The sequence below is a fragment of the Papio anubis genome, chromosome 18, assembly GCF_008728515.1.
Source record: "Papio anubis isolate 15944 chromosome 18, Panubis1.0, whole genome shotgun sequence".
Taxonomy (NCBI): Eukaryota; Metazoa; Chordata; class Mammalia; order Primates; family Cercopithecidae; genus Papio; species Papio anubis.
The window spans coordinates 37,448,300-37,467,829 of NC_044993.1; the positions used below are offsets into that span (position 1 = coordinate 37,448,300).

Below are 19,530 nucleotides of genomic sequence, written 5' to 3' on the forward strand. Positions count from 1 at the left end.
TGAACTCCAGGATCAGAGTTCCTGAGAAAGAGAATGTGAATGCTTAGTGAGCAAGGATGCTTGGGGTTTTGCCTACCTGAGTCTGGACTGGCTCACCCTAATTTTTTTTTTTTTTTTTTGCATACATATTTATGTACTGCTAAGTCTGACCTATGCTTTACAGCTGTTTCTTTATGATTGTATCGTACCACTTTTTACCAACCTGGCTTAATTCTATGGTGCAAGCAGCCCAAGGGACTGTTAATAAAAGAGAACTGTTGTGCTTTCTGATGTTAACCTCAGTGCTTAGGATTTTATTTCAAACACTCTAGCTTCCATTAATAGCTTGCTGTGAATGCGTTACCTATTAATTATTCTCACCTTGTCATGTTTACAAACTTTGTTGTTTTTCTCTAAGCTTTATAAAATAGAGTATCTATTTATTTGACTCTTTACCCTTTATCCCATCATCTCATTGGCTTACAGGCCAGCATAATATTATCCAATTGAGTCATTCACTTACGCATTCGTTTAGCAAATATTTACATGGAGCCTTCTCTCATGGAGTTATATTCTGATGGGGAAATGCAGTTTTATTCAGCAAGTATTTGGGCACCCAATAAATGCCATGAATAAAAATAAGTGTGGAAGGGGGAGAAGGAAGGCATGGGGTGGATAGGGGATGAGCTACAAGTTTAAATAGGGTAGGCAAGGAAGGGCTTATTGAAAAAGTGACAATGGATGAGGGATGAAGCTGTGTGTCTATCTGGGAGAAGATCATCCTAGCCAGTGAAAAGGTGGCTACAGGATCCCAGGAATGCAGTGTTTGAGATGCTGCAAGGCAGCCCCTGTGGTTTGAGGGGAATGAAAGAGGGAAAAAGCAGTGGATGAGGTCTAAGTGGGAAGTCCCAAGGCAGACTGTGTAGGGTAATGGTTCTCTATCCTTGCAGTGGATCATAATAGCTATACATTCTTCCTTAGATGTGTTAATGATATTGTGGTTATGCTGGAAGAAAAATGAATTCTTAATTTATTGAGTTGCACTCTGAAATATTTATAGATATTGATAATCTAGATAATGACTATCTGGATAATGTGATGATGTCTCAATTTGCTCCATAGTAATACAAGACAGGGGAACTGGATGGGAATGTGGAGGGGGTAGGATTGGTCATGGGTTGAGAGATGGCTGGATGATGGATACATAGACGTCAAAGCGCTAGCTTGTCTACTTTTGTGTATGTTCAAAATTCTCCATAATAGTAACATTTAAAAGAATTACCTGGGAACCTTTTAGAAAAATAACAGCTCCAGGAATTGATGTAATTAGTTTTGGGTGCAGGAATGACATTACTTGCTTGTTTGTTTCTCTTAAGCCTCTCTAGGTTTTGTTAATTTCCTATTAATAGGAGAACCACTGGTATAGTGTCTTCTAGGTCATTCTTAGGGCTTGGAATTTTATTGTGAGTGAGAAATGAAGTCAATGGAGAATTTTGAACAGTAGACTGACACAATTTGCCATTTGTTTGAGACAGATCATTCTGGCTGCTGGGTTGAGAATAAACCGTAGAGGAACAAGGGCAGAGGCCGGCAGATCCAGCAAATTATAGATACAAGAAATTACAAAACAGTTTGGTGAGGGCTGTGATAGGAGAGAACATAGGGCATATAGAAAGGTAGGCTGAACACACATATTGTCAATCCATCCAACCACTGCTGAGCAAAAGGGACATTCCAAAATATGCTGGGATGATGTACTGTGAAGGAGTAATGATATTTCAGACCTTGGGTAGAATATAGTATCCAAGAGAGTGAGAGGACCTAGGAAACCTCCCATTACAGGGGAAAGTCACTTGTTCTTAAAGACCTTTGATTTCCTTTACCCAAAGCAATTAATGCATTGCAGTTATTTGTCCAATCTTCACTCTTATTTCTGATTTTTAATGAACGGGACAAGACTAGGAGGGGTAGAAAGAAGAAATGTTTTCAGAGTCCAATATACCGGAAACTTAGCCTCTCATCTTTCACTCACTCGTGAATATACAGAAGGCTTTGGAAGTCCAGCCAAACCAATCAAACCACAGTCTGCAATGACAGTTATGGCATTTTCCCCATACGATGAAATCTTCCACATTTTAGAAGCAGAGCATTGCCCATCACTCTGGGCTGTATCTTCCAAATATTACTCTCAGACATCTTCTTCAGTCAATCTTGTATAATCCCCAGCAATATATGGTGTGAGCCGTTGTAAGGTTCTGTATTGGATCTAGCAGGGAACAAATTGCCTAAAATGCAAGTTTTGCCTTCAGGTAGCTTTTTAAAATGTATGATAATTGCTATTATTAAGACTTTATTTGTACAAGTTGATGGGGTATATGTACAATTTTGTTAAATGCGTGGTTTGCATAGCAGTCAAGTCAAGACTTTTAGGGTATTCATCACCCAATTAACATACGTTGTACCCATTAATAGCTTCTCATCATCTACCTCTCTCCCATCCCCTCATCCATCCCAGTCTCCACTGTCTATCACTCCACTCTCTATGCACATGTGTACACATTTTTTAGCACCCACTTACAAGTGAGAACATGTGATAGTTGACTTCCTATGCTTGGTTTATTTAACTGAAGATAATGACCTCCAGTTCCATCCATGTTGCTGCAAAAGACGTGATTTCATTCTTTCTTATGGCTGAATCATGTAGGGAGCTTACATTCTGATCCTCTCTCTTTTCATACTAACCATTGCACTTTAATGAGTACATATACAAGCATTTGCTGGTAATCTAATTTGTTATGTAGGTCACTACTGATTGTAAAGCTCATGGAATACAGGGTCCATGTTTTACACATGAATGTTTACATTCCCCTCATCACAAAGTGGGTCCACAATAGATGCTTAAAGATGTTGGTTGACTGACTTCTAGATAATTTTTATGTGAAGTCAATAATAGGATGCAGAGTTCAAGAGTAGTGCATTTTCAAAGTTATTGTAGAGGGATATTGAGATGACTATAGCTTATCTGAGTTAACCCTGGAGCATCTGGAGAGCCCTCCAAATCCAACACACCAAAAAACACGTGGGAGGGGAAGCTGAATTGTTAGATTTCCCAGTGGTATCTAAGAGGATTGTGGTGTTGGCCGACTCTTACTGCTGTCTCAAGCCTAAACCCTTTGACCCAAGCCCATCTGACTGAGGAGGGAAGAAATAACCAAATTTGACATTGACCCAGCTTATCTCTCCTCCAAGAAAAGTGTACCTCTGCCTTCCATGTTGACTTTTCTCTTTGGACCGCCTCAGCCCTTCTGTATTTCATTTGCTACACAAAGCCCTTTCTATTGCTGTAAGTAGATGTTACTCTATACTTTGTGCATGTATAAACACTGTCTTTTCCTTTAGCACCTCAGAAGGACAATGCCTTCTACTTCTTCAGAAGTCCAAAGCACATACTCAATGTTTTAAAAGAAACAGAATTAACACAATGCATTATTCTGTTATTCCTGTTTTAATTAGGACTCTTAATTACAAGTGATAAAAACCCAAATCAAATTGGCTGAGGGAAAGTAAGTGCATTTACTTGCTTGTATGATTGTGAAGTCCAGGGATATAACTAGCTTCAGACACAACTGGTGCCAACAGTGCAAACATGTCATCAGCACTCATTTCATCTCTATGTCTTTGTTCTGACTTCTACTGGGGTTTCTTCATTCTCTGTTTTCACTCAATGACTTCTGGAAGTCCAGCTCACAATATCCGTACTGCTAGCATTTTCAGCAGAAAAGAGAATGGTCTCTTCTCTCACCATCTCAATAAAATCTCTGTGGTTAGCTGAGTCTAATTGGGTCTTGTGCTCAAGTATAAAGCAATGATGATGAGCTGGTGTAGGGTACTGATCTAACTGGTTAGGCTCAAGTCATCTGCTCATCCCTGGAACTGAGGATGGGTTCAACTCCACTAGAAGTACATGGGCTAAGAACAGAGAGAAGTGCTTCTCCTGTGAAAAACGAGACTCATGATGTCAGAAGAAAAGTGAGTGGATGCTGGGTGACATTAACAGTGCATGTGACATACTTTTTGTAAGGAAAATTCCTTTCAAAGAGTTGGCTGATAACAAAGCATTTATCAGGAGTCTGGGAAAAGGAAAAACTCACTTTTGGTATAGGCCAAAATAATTAGTTTTATGGCTTTGGGAAGGTGTTCTCTGTTACTCTCAACCTGCCTTTTATGTGAGGACATTGCCTAGAGTCAACTCCAATAGTTTATTCTTCAAAGTGAGGTCATATGATCTGCCTCTTGTTCAGATTCCCTGTCCTTGGCTTTATGCATAAAATAAGGAGAAAAACTCTCCATTGCAAAACCCACCAAACATCCATATCACACTTGCCTCCTCTTGTTAGCTTCCCCGTGTGGCTGTTGAATAAATGATTGAACATAGGGCAGTACTTAATCTTCCTAACAATAGCCCTCCAAACATCCAACACTGTCAGATGCTTTCCTGGCATTTGAAAATATGCCTGCAGCAAAATCATCTATTGAATTTTCACAGTGACTAAGACCTTGTGGACAAAGAAGACTGTCTGTTAAGCTGCCATCATTTGGCAAAATCAGTGGCCATGGGGTCTCCGGGGGAAGAGCAGAAGACATGGATGGTAACCCCCAAAAGTTATCCAGGAGTGGGGTGCTGGGGCTTTCCCAAGCTTGTACACTGACTTAATGACTTGATTGCACTCCAGTTTGGGGATATTTCAGGGTGTGGGCTTGGAGGTTGGGAAGAGGGGTAGCCCTCCATAGTATAAGTGGTGTCCTAGATGTCCTAGATGTAGCATTCATCACTATAAGCCTCTATGTCTTGGCTGTTTTCCTTTTGCTCCATGCAAACTCTTGACAGAGGTTGGATTTGCCACCGGGATACTTCCTCCAATTTTCCAGCACGGCCTCATTTTATAATTTCAAAAAATAGTTGATATAATATTTCAGAACCCTAAATGAGACTTAAAGACTAGATAGTGAAATGTACATAGCTTTGGCTTATTGTATTGGTAATAGACACTACTTAGCAGTGATTCCCTGTTCTTGGTGATTTCTCTGGCACTGGCCCCTGATACACTGGACAGTGTTTTCCAATACACAGTCTTTCTGGCCATAGCTGATGGACTCGGGGCAGACACCTGTCCCTGGGTGAGCCAATCAGCTTATCCCTTCCTGGAATTTGCCAATTGGAGCAGAGCCTAAAGTTCAATGGAGTGGAGTTAAATTAGCACTGTCTTCAGTGTTTCTTGGTCTTTTCTATTAAATGTACAAATTCCAGCATATCCCCCAGCCCAAAGTTCTGATTCAGCAGGTGTAGGTTAGACCCAGCAATCAGTGTCTTAACAAACACTTCTAAGTGAGTCCTATCATCAAGTTGACTTGGAAAACACTTGTTAGAGAAGGTTTAGGAATTTTCACTGTGGGATTTCCTTAGCAGGCTTGGTCCTTCCTTCCCAAGTCCTTGCAAGTGTTCCACTCTTCATTCCATAAATAAGCCTACTACCTCCTCTTTTGTATTTATTTATTTACTTTACTAGTGTTCATTTGTATTGCTTACAATAAAGGACTATGAATTTGAAAATACATCATTTCTTGAGGGACTAGACAAAGGGTATCACATGTTGATGAAGTAGAGTGGTAGAGAAGTAGATGAGCTGATTGAACAAAGCTCATAGCCGAGTGAGGGAAGATTCCACACTAGAATATATTCGACATTCATTTTCCCTGGAAAGGAGAAAAACATAATAAATGAGGGACTCTGACCTTTTAAGAAAATTAACAAGCTGTAGCTATTGTTTTTGCAGATCTATGTGACCTATAATATGCCTGACGCCTTATTTTTTTCCTATCATTTAATTTTCAGAAACTAGCCAATGCCCCAAGCATTCTTGGTCAATATCCCTGTGCACGGATGCCCTGTGTTCATCTTTAGATGTAACATTGATATGTGAGATAAATGAGGCTAAATTGGAAAAGCACCATGATCCCCTGTCATGATCCCCTTGACAGCTGGGTCAAGAAAGGCCAGGTCAAATGGTTTTTTGGTTTTGTTTTGTTTTGTTTTGCTTTTGAGCACACAGTCAGTGAGAGGTTCTGTTTTTGTTCAGTCTCTTAATTCCAAGTCACTGGTAGCTAGCTTCTGCCTACTTAAGTGAGGTGTGTATACTAACTGTATATGGATGTACTTGCAAAAGTACCAAACTTTAGTGGTCAGTTGCTTGGGTAGTCTTTTATTTAACCAGAAATCTCTCATTTAAATTTCAGTCTTGAGCATTAGAAAATTTGTGACACAATGCTCTCCAGATGAATAATAACCATAGACACAGGTTTCAAAAATGCACATTCTTTGTAAGAAATAAGGGATCTCTGCAGTAAGGCAACTGATTTCTACAGCCCTAGTATGCTTTCTGTTTTCTTTTCTCCTGACAGCTAAACTTTACAAATAGCCTTTATCACCCCTTTCCAATATTTTGTATGTGTATGGGATTCTAAGTAACTCTAGATTTCCCTAAAAATACCAGTATGCACTTGGCTGACAGTGTAATTCTAGATATCCCAAGACAACTTGATAGAGAGTAACAGTGTCCACTATAATACATCAAACATTTCTTCTTATTTTTCAACTCCAAACTGCCTTTTTGTCCCTTCTCACATTGACAGCCTGCTATCAGTTCAGTTCCAGCAGGGAGAACACAGACTGGATATTTGCCAGGTAATTAGTTGGCTATAAATCAGTGAGAGTTGGTCATTTTATTAAGCATGTTCAGATCTTGTTTGCAGTTCCTCACCAGGGCCCATCAGCATTGTGGCAGGTTTAGTTGGTTAATGTGATATTAAGACTCCTAGGCAATGAGAAATTGAGAAAAAAAACCATTAAAATTGGGTAATATTTGGTGTCCTTATTTTTGCATTGTACATTGGTATCTAATACCAGCTGTATGGACCCACTGTCCGGAAGCAATGCCATCTCTTGTTCTATTTTTAGTGCCTTCTCTCCTTGTGAACATTAAAGTTGCTCACAAAATACCAGTGATGTTTTCTCCAGGCATTCTGGAAATTCCAAACCTTCCTGATGTCTCCTCTGATGTAGGGAAACTGACTTTAGATCTTTACTCAGTTTTGCTAATCTGAGAAGGTTAATGTGTGTGCCTTAGAGTTAGGCAAGACTTTTCTATTTTTCATGTATTAAATGATTTCACTTACAAAGCAGATCAGTCTGAATTTTTTGGGTCATTGGTTTCAGCATCAAGTTTAGCATCATAAAATTCCATCTTCTATTCTTTCCCAATGGAAGAATAAGCTCTCCTTTTTCTTTTTGCTTGTCTGGTAGTCATTCTTCTTTTGGTAACTGCCTCCTGGTGTTACTTCATTTATGTGGCATGGATGTTGCTGTTTCCATTTTTGGCCCCAGGATAGATATGTGAACCAGGCCTGGCCACTGAGAGCATCACGTCTTATTGCTCATAAGAATAGGCTTACAGATGGACATGTGACTCAGTCACAGTTTATGGAACTGAATTATGTGAGTTTTTTTTTCTAGATCTCTTAGGAAAAAGATAATCCCTAATTTTTCTAAGGTTGCTCAGAATTGAACACAACAACTAACTCTAGGAGAGACACTCCATGAGTGGAAATGGTGTCCAAATGAGAAAAGTGAAACCAGGAAATGGAAGAGTAAAAACCTGAATCTGGTGACATGATTTTAGTCTCTGGATCCAGCTGTGCCTGCAGCATGAATTGGACTTCTTAATTACTCATGCCAATAAATTCCTTTTTCTACTTAAGCCATTGAGTTGGATTTTTGTCAGTGGTAGCATGGGAGTCCTAATAACCACAGGTCTTTGCCTCCTATGCCACCTGCCTATTTTTCTTACCCTGGCCCACTCCAGTATATGCATCTCCATAAAAATCTGCTTATTCCGGAAGATTGAATTCACATATCCTTGATTCCAGAAAGTTTTTCCCAATACTTCCTCTAATAAATTGAATTTCTCACTCTTCTCTTTTTCCACAGCATCCTAAAATTCTCCCTTGATATTTTTTGACATTCACATTTCCATTTATTATAAGCTTTCTGGTGATGCTGTGTCCTGAACACTGTAGATATTCAATAATGTAGTAAATCGAAATTAGTGCCTTTGGAGGCTGCAAGCACTTTTCACCTTCTTACGAAACCATTAGATTAGCCATAAGTCCCCTAAGCCACATTTCTAAAACTGATCCATTAAATACCAGTGTACTTTAAGGTACTCGAATAACCAGTGCTTAGCTATAAAAATGTCTTGTGGTCCAACAAACCTAGGAAACTCTTAGTTAAACAAAATTAACCTAGTGCCTCTTAGAGCATTTATTAAACTAAGAAACAATGTAATACAGTGGGTAAGATGTCAGGGGATGTGAACATAAAATGGCATGAGTATCAGCCAGGGTCTACTGAAGAGACAGAAGCTATAAAGTCATTTGAACCGGAAAGGTTTAATACAAAATGGTTATTAACGAGCGTCAGGGGACTGGTTAATGAGGAATAAAGAGAACTAGAAAGAATGTAGGAAGAGATTCACACCTGATTGCAGAGTAGGTGGCTCTACCCCACTGGATGGTAGGGAAGTTCACTGAGGTGCCATAGACCAAGGCTGCAAGCAGGAGACCACTGGTTGAGAGCTCAATAAAACTTTCCCAGAAACTGCCCAGTTTGAACTGTCGAACTGACTTCTCAGATCTCACCTTCAAGGGAATAGCCCTTTATAGTCTTACTCAGAAAATTGACATGTTTTAATCTTTCTTTCTTCAAATGTACTGGCATTGATAAACTGCCAGTATGGACTTAAAGTTGCCTGAGGTTAGTGAACATTTTCCTTTTTCTGTGCTCCATAGTGCCTTGAAAAGTGCCAAGAATACAGTTTTCCCTTTCCAACTTTACACATAATTATTTGTACTTCTTTGTGGTACTTCTTATTGCTACTTTGCATGAATTATATTAGAGGTTCAACAAGAATTCTAGCTTAAATCCTATTTATTCCACTAAGATTTCCAAGACTGATCCAGAAGGACATTTTGTTTTTTACCTAAAACCCTGTATTTTACCAAAAATCTGTATTTAAACTTCATTGCTATTTGCCTGCATTCCTTAGCTTCCGGTTTCAAGGTCCCCATAAAAGTATCTGACTGACTTGACATCTTGGTAGTCTCGATGGTATGCGGATGATTTTAGCTGAAATGAAGGAAAACCCTAGTTAACCCTGGATTAAAAGCTGAAGACCTTTACTTTTCTCACATAACAAGAGCTCTGGAGGTCAGTGATTCACGGATGACTTGGTTGTTTAACGGTATACATAGACCTCTAGCTCTTTCTGTTCATCTATCCTGCTATCTATAGTTTCTTGGTTTTGCATACTCAAAGTTGTCACCTCAGATTTGCAAGATGGAGTCTGTACTCTAAGTATCAAGTTCTCACATGAGAATACCGAAAGGAGGAAGGGAAATATTAATTTTCTCTCATATCAGATCTTTATCACATGACCACACTCAGTTGCCAGGGAACCTGGGACAGCGGGGATCAGGCATTTGTATAATAGCTTCTGTCATGGGACTGGACAAGAGTGAATGGGGATTAGAATGCCTCTTCATATGCAGTCTGTAGTTGTAAGCTAGAGTAGATGCTTATTAAACACTCACTGAGTGAATGCGTGAATAAATGATAGATTTTAGTGTGTACTTTTTATATTAAATGTTATTTATGGGGTCCCAGATTTAAATTAGAAATCGTGCCACATGAACGAGAGATGACTCTTGATCTCCACTTGCTTATTCTTTAGGAAGCTGTTTTCTTTGCTTGTTTTCTTATTTTCCTCATCATTGAAACATCATGTTACTAATATTTCACTAGTGTGAGTAACAAGATCAGAAGAAATATGTGGGAAAAATGATCTAGTTAAAAAATTTTAAAGTCATCTCTCATTTATATGTTACACCAATTTCTTCTTTAGTGTGCATGTGAAATTCTTTATTTCCTCACTATCTGAGGCATTCCACAAGACTCTGAATCCTTCAGATATTATCCAGTTATTCTTTCCATTGTTGTTTCTCACAATATTGTTTGGGTTTTTCTCTATTATAGTATTATACTATGGATTTGGCATGCATTATCTCATTTAATCTTTCCTTTACCTATTCACAATGCAAATCTAGCATTTGAACGAAGATCTATCAGACATTAAAAATTATTTCCTTTACCAGAATTCTGTACTGCTTCCTGTAGAGATCCTCTTATCTACCTTTTTCTCTGTCAAATATTATTTATCCTGTGTTTCAAACTGTTTTCTCATATTAATGTGCTGGACTTCCTCTTCTGACCCTGAGAAAGTAATTGCTATCTAACTGTGGTTTCAGACACTGGTCAATAAATAGCACAGGATTGTGAGTTCTGACAGAAGGGAGACCAATGAGGGGAGACCAGTGATCACTAAAACTTTCTGCTTGAGACGTTTTTTGGATTATAATAAACTGGGAAAGCCCAGTGAAAGCAAATCAGACCCCCTGAGTTCAGGAGAAGGAGACTGGGGAGGCCTAGGCAACTGGAATTTGTGGGCCAGAGTACAGAAGAAGAGGAGGTATGCTTAGAAAGAGCTCTCAAAATTTTCATAGGAGTTCTTGAGCCTTTTGGTTAAGTACTAAAATGCATGTACACAGTAAGAAACTTCATGAGATTAGCCCAGAAAAACTACTGAAGCTGAACAATTCCTAGATCTCGCACTGGACTGGGAGACATTCAACTTCTCACATTCCACATGGAAATAATTCATTAGAAGTGGGATGTAGCCCTCGAGTAAAGCCTACTCTATACCCTCTATAACGAAAATTTACAAACGAATCTCAAAAAGAACAAGCAAATCTACATGAAACTTCCTAGTAAAACAAAATTCAACACACTTTGAAGACAATCAAAATCTAGAAACTCAATATTATAACATTGATAATTTCTGGAATCCAATTACAAAATAATAGAAATGATAAGAAAAAGGGGAATGTGAACCATAACTACAAGAAATCAATCAATAGAAATAGACTCAGAAGTGACAGAGAAGATGGAAATAACATACAAGACTTTAAAACAGCTCTTATATACAGGCTCAAAAATTTACACTCAGTAGAAAGCCCAGAGGCCAATGCTGGCCAGAAGACAATAGAATGACATCTTTAAAATGCCAACAAACAAACAAACGAACAAAAACTTCCCCATTAACCTAGGGTTCTCTATCAAGAGAAAATACCCTTCAAAAAGGAAGAAAAACAAAGATTTGTAGGCCCAATAAAAACTAAGAAAATCCCTATCAATGGTGCTCATAGTAGATAATTTAAGACCACATCTCTCTCTTACCTGACTTCTGTTTCCCGTATTGAGCTTACTCTTTTAATGCCATGAGATCCAGGTAATACTCTCCGTATTTGACTATGCCACCCAGTGAGATTTAAGCATAGCTCCTCTATGAAATAATTCCAGTGTTCTGATTTGGAATCTTGGCACTGGAAACTCCAGTGTTCACCTTATCCTTGATCTTCTCCGTTTTTTATTTTTTCTTTCCAATTCTTGGTGGATTTGTAAGCTCATAAAAGGCAAGGACTATGTATTATTCATTTTTCTGTAGTTTTTTTTTTTGTAGCGCTTTTAGCCATATGTGCTTTAAAAATGTTAATTTATAATTGATATTGAAATCGTACTCCAAAGAGTTAAAGAAATAAATGCCTAACAGATTCTTTTTTTTAAAAAAATTATTTATTATTATTATTATACTTTAAGTTCTAGGGTACATGTGCATAACGTGCAGGTTTGTTACATATGTATACTTGTGCCATGTTGCTGTGCTGCACCCATCAACTCGTCAGCACCCATCAACTCGTCATTTACATCAGGTATAACTCCCAATGCAATCCCTCTCCCTCCCCCTCCCCTACGATAGGCCCCGTGTGATGTTCCCTTCTGAGTCCAAGTGATCTCATTGTTCAGTTCCCACCTAAGGAGGAGAACATGCTGTGTTTGGTTTTGTGTTCTGTGATAGTTTGCTAAGAATGATGGTTTCAGCTGCATCCATGTCCCTACAAAGGACACATACTCATCCTTTTTTATGGCTGCATAGTATTCCATGGTGCATATGTGCCACATTTTCTTAATCCAGTCTGTCACTGATGGACATTTGGGTTGATTCCAGTCTTTGCTATTAGAATAGTGCTGCAATAAACATACGCAGGCATGTGTCTTTATATAAGCATGATTTATAATCCTTTGGGTATATGGGCACCCAGTAATGGGATGGTTGGCTCATATGGTACATCTAGTTCTAGATCCTTGAGGAATCGCCATATTGTTTCCATAATGGTTGAACTAGTTTACAATCCTTAACCTCAACAGTGTAAAAGTGTTCCTATTTCTCCACATCCTCTCCAGCACCTGTTGTTTCCTTGACTTTTTAATGATCGCTTATTCTTAAATCTGGTGTGAGATGGCATCTCATTGTGGTTTTGACTTGCATTTCTGATGGCCAGTGATGATGAGCATTTTTCATGTGTCTGTTGGCTGTATGAATGTCTTCTTTGAGAAATGTCTGTTCATATCCTTTGCCCACTTTTGGATGGCGGTTTGTTTTTTTTCTTTAAATTTGTTTGAGTTCTTGTAGGTTCTTGGATATTAGCCCTTTGTCAGATGAGTAGATTGCAAAAATTTTCTCCCATTCTGTAGGTTGCCTGTTCACTCTGATGGTAGTTTCTTTTGCTGTGCAGAAGCTCTTTTAGTTTAATGAGATCCCATTTGTCAATTTTGGCTTTTTCTGCCGTTGCTTTTGGTGTTTTAGGACATGAAGTCTTTGCCCATGCCTATGTCCTGAATGGTACTATCACTCTAGGCTTTCTCTCTAGGTTTTATGGTATTAGGGTCTAATATCAAGTCTCTAATCCATCTTGAATTAATTTCAGACATAAGGAGTAAGGAAAGGATCCAGTTTCAGCTTTCTACTTATGGTTTTGTTTCAATTCTTCTCCCTTGTGCACTCCTATTTATTAAATAGGGAATCCTTTCCCCATTTCTTGTTTCTCTCCAGGCTTGTCAAAGATCAGATGGTTGTAGATGTGTGTGTATTATTTCTGAGGACTCTGTTCTGTTCCTCCATTGGTCTATATCTCTGTTTTGGTACTCAGTACCATGCTGCTTTGGTTACTGTAGCCTTGTAGTATAGTTTGAAGTCAGGTAGCATGATCCTCCAGCTTTGTTCTTTGGACTTAGGATTGTCTTGGAGATGCGGGCTCTTTTTGGTTCCATATGAACTTTAAAGCAGTTTTTCCAATTCTGTGAAGAAACTCGTTGGTAGCTTGATGGGGATGGCATTGAATCTATAAATAACCTTGGGCAGTATGGCCATTTTCACGATATTGATTCTTCCTATCCATGAGCATGGTATGTTCTTCCATTTGTTTGTGTCCTCTTTTATTTCACTGAGCAGTGGTTTGTAGTTCTCTCCTTGAAGAGGTCCTTACATCCCTTGTAAGTTGATTCCTAGGTATTTTATTCTCCTTAGGCTAATTGTGTGAATGGAAGTTCATTCATGATTTGGCTCTCTGTTTGTCTGTTACTGGTGTATAAGAATGCTTATGGTTTTTGTGCACATTAATTTTGTATCCTGAGACTTCATGTGTTGCTTATCAGCTTAAGGAGATTTTGGCTGAGACAAGGGGATTTTCTAAATATACAATCATGTCATCTGCAAAGAGGGACAATTTGACTTCTTCGGCTTCCTAACTGAATACCCTGATTTCTCTTGCCTGATTGCCCTAGCTAGAACTTCCAACACTATGTTGAATAAGAGTGGTGAGAGAGGGCATCCCTGTCTTGTGCCAGTTTTCAAAGGAATTTTCCAGTTTTTGCCCATTCAGTATGATATTGGCTGTGGGTTTGTCATAAATAGCTCTTATTATTTTGAGGTACGCTCCATCAATACTGAATTTATTGAGCGCTTTTAGCATGAAGGGCTGTTGAATTTTGTCAAAAGCCTTTCGCATCTATTGAGATAATCATGTGGTTCTTGTCTTGGTTCTGTTTATATGCTGATTATGTTTATTGATTTGCTATCGCTGAAGCTAGCCTTGCATCCCAGGATGAAGCCCACTTGATCATGGTGATAAGCTTTTTGATGTGCTGCTGGATCCGGGTTTGCCAGTATTTTATTGAGGATTTTTGCATTGATGTTCATCAGGGATATTGGTCTAAAATTCTCTTTTTTGTTGTGTCTCTGCCAGGCTTTGGTATCAGGGATGATGTTGGCCTCATAAAATGAGTTAGAGGATTCTTTTTCTATTGATTGGAATAGTTTCAGGCTGAATGGTACCAGCTTCTCCTTGTACCTCTGGTAGAATTCAGCTGTGAACTATATCTGGTCCTGACTTTTTGCTTGGTAGGCTATTAATTATTACCTCTAATTTCAGAGCCTGCTATTGGTCTATTCAGGGATTCAACTTCTTCCTGGTTTAGTCTTGAAGAGTGTACGTGTCCAGGAAATTATCCATTTCTTCTAGATTTTCTAGTTTATTTTATGTGGAGGTGTTTTTATAGTGTATTCCTCTTTGATGGTGTAGTTTTCTTTTGTATTTCTGTGGGGCTCGGTGGGTGATGGTCCCTTGACACTATTTTTTATATTGCCTATTTGATTCTTTCTTTTCTTCTTTATTAGTCTTTAAGTAGCGGGTCTGTCAATTTTGTTGATCTTTTTCAAAACCAACTGCTGGATTCTATTGATTTTTGAGGCTTTGTGTCCCATCTCCCCTTCTGTGTCTCTTGGCTCCTTTGATCTTAGTTTATTTTGGCCTCTCTGCTAGCTTTTGAATGCGCTTGTTCTCTAGTCTCTTTTAATTGTGATGTTAGGAGGTCAATTTTAGATCTTTCCTCTGCTTTCTTGTGGGCATTTAGTGCTATAAATTTCCCTCTACACACTGCTTTAAATGTGTCCCAGAGATTCTGGTATGTTGTATCTTTGTTCTCATTGGTTTCAAAGAACATCTTTATTTCTGCCTTTCATTTCGTTATGTGTACCCAGTAGTCATTCAGAGCAGGTTGTTCAGTTTCCATGTAGTTGAGCGGTTTTGATTGGAGTTTCTTAGTCCTGAGTTCTAGTTTGATTGCACTGTGGTCTGAGAGACAGTTTGTTAATTTCTGTTCTTGTACATTTGCTGAGGAGTGCTTTTTTACTTCCAATTATGTGGTCAATTTTGGAATAAGTGCTATGTGGTGCTGAGTAGAATGCATATTCTGTTGATTTGGGGTGGAGAGTTCTTATAGATGTCTATTAGGTCTGCTTGCTGCAGAGCTGAGTTCAATTCCTGGATATCCTTGTTAACTTTCTATCTTGTTGATCTGTCTAATGTTGACAGTGGGGTGTTAAAGTCTCCTGTTATTAAGTGGGAGTCTAAGTCTTTGTAGGTCTCTTTAAGGACTTGCTTATGAATCTGGGTGTCTTGTATTGGGTGTATATATATTTAGGATAGTTAGCTCTTCCTGTTGAATTGATCTTTTACCATTATGTAATGGCCTTCTTTGTCTCTTTTGATCTCTTTGATGGTTTAAAAGTCTGCTCTTTTATCAGAGACTAGTATTGCAACTCCCCTGCTTTTTGTTCTCCATTTTGGTAAATCTTCCTCCATCCCTTTATTTTGAGCCTATGTATGTCTCTCTATGTGTGTGGAGATGGGTCTCCTGAATACAAGCAGACTGATGGGTCTTGACTCTTTATCCAGTTTGCCAGTCTGTGTCTTTTAATTGGAGCATTTAGTCCATTTACATTTAAAGTTAATATTGTTATGTGTGAACTTGATCCTGCCATTATGATATTAACTGGTTATTTTGCTCGTTAGTTGATGCAGTTTCTTCCTAGCCTAAATGGTCTTTTACATTTTGGCATGTTTTGCAATGGCTGATACCGTTGTTCCTTTCCATGTTTAGTGCTTCCTTCAGGGTCTCTTGTAAGGCAGGCCTAGTGGTGACAAAATTTAAGCATTTGCTTTTCTGTAAAGGATTTTATTTCTCCTTCACTTATGAAACTTAGTTTGGCTGGATATGAAATTCTGGGTTTAAAATTCTTTTCTTTAAGAATGTTGAATATTGGCCCCCACTCTCTTCTGGCTTGTAGAGTTTCTGCCGAGAGATCTGCTGTTCGTCTGATGGGCTTCCCTTTGTGGGTAACCCGACCTTTCCTTCTGGCTGCCCTTAAGATTTTTTCCTTCATTTCAACTTTGGTGAATCTGGCAATTATGTGTCTTGGAGTTGCTCTTCTCGAGGAGTATCTTTGTGGCGTTCTCTGTATTTCCTGGATTTGAATGTTGGCCTGCCCTACTAGATTGGGGAAGTTCTCCTGGATGATATCCTGAAGAGTGTTTTCCAACTTGGTTCCATTTTCCCCCTCACTTTCAGGCACCCCAATCAGACGTAGATTTGGTCTTTTTACATAATCCTATACTTCTTGCAGGCTTTGTTCATTTCTTTTTCTTCTTTTTTCTTTTGGTTTCTCTTCTCGCTTCATTTCATTCATTTGATCCTCAATTGCTGATACTCTTTCTTCCAGTTGATCGAGTCGGTTACTGAAGCTTGTGCATTTGTCACGTATTTCTTGTGTCATGGTTTTCATCTCTTTCATTTCGTTTATGACCTTCTCTGCATTAATTACTCTAGCCATCAATTCTTCGACTTTTTTTTCAAGATTTTTAGTTTCTTTGCGCTGGGTACGTAATTCCTCCTTTAGCTCTGAGAAGTTTGATGGACTGAAGCCTTCTTCTCTCATCTCGTCAAAGTCATTCTCCGTCAAGCTTTGATCCGTTGCTGGCGATGAGCTGCACTCCTTTGCCGGGGGAGATGTGCTCTTATTTTTTGAATTTCCAGCTTTTCTGCCCTGCTTTTTCCCCATCTTTGTGGTTTTATCTGCCTCTGGTCTTTGATGATGATGGTGATGTACTGGGATTTTGGTGATGGTGTCCTTCCTGTTTGATAGTTTTCCTTCTAACAGTCAGGACCCTCAGCTGTAGGTCTGTTGGAGATTGCTTGAGGTCCACTCCAGACCCTGTTTGCCTGGGTGTCAGCAGTGGAGGCTGCAGAAGATAGAATATTGCTGAACAGCGAGTGTACCTGTCTGATTCTTGCTTTGGAGGCTTCCTCTCAGAGGTGTACTCCACCCTGTGAGGTGTGGGGTGTCAGACTGCCCCTAGTGGGGGATGTCTCCCAGTTAGGCTACTCAGGGGTCAGGGACCCACTTGAGCAGGCAGTCCGTCCCTTCTCAGATCTCAACCTCCGTGTTGGGAGATCCACTGCTCTCTTCAAAGCTGTCAGACAGAGTCGTTTGCGTCTGCAAAGGTTTCTGCTGCTTTTTTTTTTGTTGTTGTTGTTGTTGTGTAGCTGTGCCCTGTCCCCAGAGGTGGAGTCTACAGAGACAGGCAGGTTTCCTTGAGCTGCTGTGAGCTCCACCCAGTTCGAGCTTCCCAGTGGCTTTGTTTACCTACTTAAGCCTCAGCAATGGTGGGCGCCCCTCCCCCAGCCTCGCTGCTGCCTTGCCACAAGATTGCAGACTGCTGTGCTAGCAATCAGGGAGGCTCCGTGCGCGTGGGACCCTCCCAGCCAGGTGTGGGATATAATCTCCTGGTGTGCCTGTTTGCTTAAAGCGCAGTATTGGGGTGGGAGTTACCTGATTTTCCAGGTGTTGTGTGTCTCAGTTCCCCTGGCTAGGAAAAGGGATTCCCTTTCCCCTTGCGCTTCCCAGGTGAGGTGATGCCTCGCCCTGCTTCAGCTCTTGCTGGTCGGGCTGCAGCAGCTGACCAGCACCGATTGTCCGGCACTCCCTAGTGAGATTAACCCAGTACCTCAGTTGAAAATGCAGAAATCACTGGTCTTCTGTGTCACTCGCGCTGGGAGTTGGAGACTGGAGCTGTTCCTATTCGGCCATCTTGCTCCACCCCCCAGCCTAACAGATTCTTGAGTTTGTAGGATGACAGATTAGAACAACAACTTGCTGAAATGCTGGAACTCTCTCTGCTTGTAAGATGACAAAACCAACTGAAATTGATTGGAACCAATATGGCTGACTAGAGTCTATGCAGAATGAACTTGCTGACATCACAGCCCAAATTTTCACCACATGGTTCATACTATCTTCTTCTGAAATTGCATGTGTGACTCATGAGGAGGCATGAAGAGATAACAGTGCGTGCTTGAGGACTTTCCAGAACTCCTCTTTCCCTCTCCCAATCGTGTACTCAACTCAGAATCTGCCCTTGAACTTTTTCTAATAAAAACACTGCCTTGAAGCCGGCACCAGGAGACAGATATGAGCTGGACTCCTGTCTCCTTTTTGGCTGACCTTCAATAAAAAGCTTTTCTTTTCTCAAAAACCCAGTGTCATTGTACTGGCTTCTAGAGCATCAGGCAGTGAGCCCCTTTTACTTGGTAACAATATTAGAAAACTGATACATCAAATTTTGTTAATTTTAATGAATATTCTGCCACTATCAGGTAAGGATTTTTGATATTGTTGTAGTTTTTTGTTTTTGTTTTGTTTTGTTTTCAGCCCAGGATGTTTAGCAGATAAATATTTTGTTTTTTCCAGAGAAATGATAGTTACAAGAAAAGAAACAAACAACCCCACCAAAAAGCGGGCAAAGGATATGAACAGACACTTCTCAAAAGAAGACATTTATGCAGCCAACAAACATATAGAATAAAGCTCATCATCACTTGTCATTACAGAAATGCAAATCAAAACCGCAATGAGATACCATCTCACACCAGTTAGAATGACGATCATTAAAAAGTCAGGAAAGACAGTGTGGTGATTCCTCAAGGATCTAGAACCAGAAATACCATTTGACCCAGAAACTCCATTACTGGGTATATACCCAAAGGATTAGAGATCATTCTATTATAAAGACACATGCACACTTAAGTTTATTGCAGCACCATTCACAACAGCAAAGACTTGGAACCAACCCAATTGCCTATCAATGATAGACTGAATAAAGAAAACATGGCACATATACACCATGGAATACCATGCAGCCATAAAAAAGGATTAGTGTATGTCATTTGCAGGTAGATGGATGAAGCTGGAAACCATCATTCTCAGCAAACTAACACAAAAAGAGAGAACCAAACACCACATGTTCTCACTCCTAAGTGGGAGCTGAACAATGAGAATACATGGACACAGGGAGGGGAACATCACACATTGGGGCCAGTCGGAGGACTAGGGGTTAGGAGAGGGAAAGTATTAGGAGAAATATCTAATGTAGATGATGGGTTGATGGTTGCAGCAAACCACCATGGCATGTGTATACCTATGTAACGAAACTGCACGTTCTGCACATGTATCCCAGAACTTAAAGTATAATAATAAAAAAATAAGAATGAGTTTTATTTTCAAAAAAAAAATAATAATAATAAAGAAAAGAAAAGAAAAGAAAGGCGGAACACCAGCACTATGGGAGTCTTTGGTGGAAAAGTAA

At 39.5% G+C, this 19,530-nt stretch overlaps 1 long non-coding RNA gene across 1 annotated transcript; it reads right to left on the reverse strand.

The window, feature by feature from the left end:
• Positions 1 to 2,267: 2,267 nt before the first annotated feature.
• Positions 2,268 to 11,629, reverse strand: LOC103880440. The gene is made up of 3 exons (XR_641468.4): positions 11,387 to 11,629; positions 6,662 to 6,851; positions 2,268 to 5,733 (listed from the first exon to the last, which is right to left on the reverse strand). It is a non-coding gene; the product is annotated as an uncharacterized LOC103880440 (long non-coding RNA).
• Between the last annotated feature and the right edge of the window lie 7,901 nt (positions 11,630 to 19,530).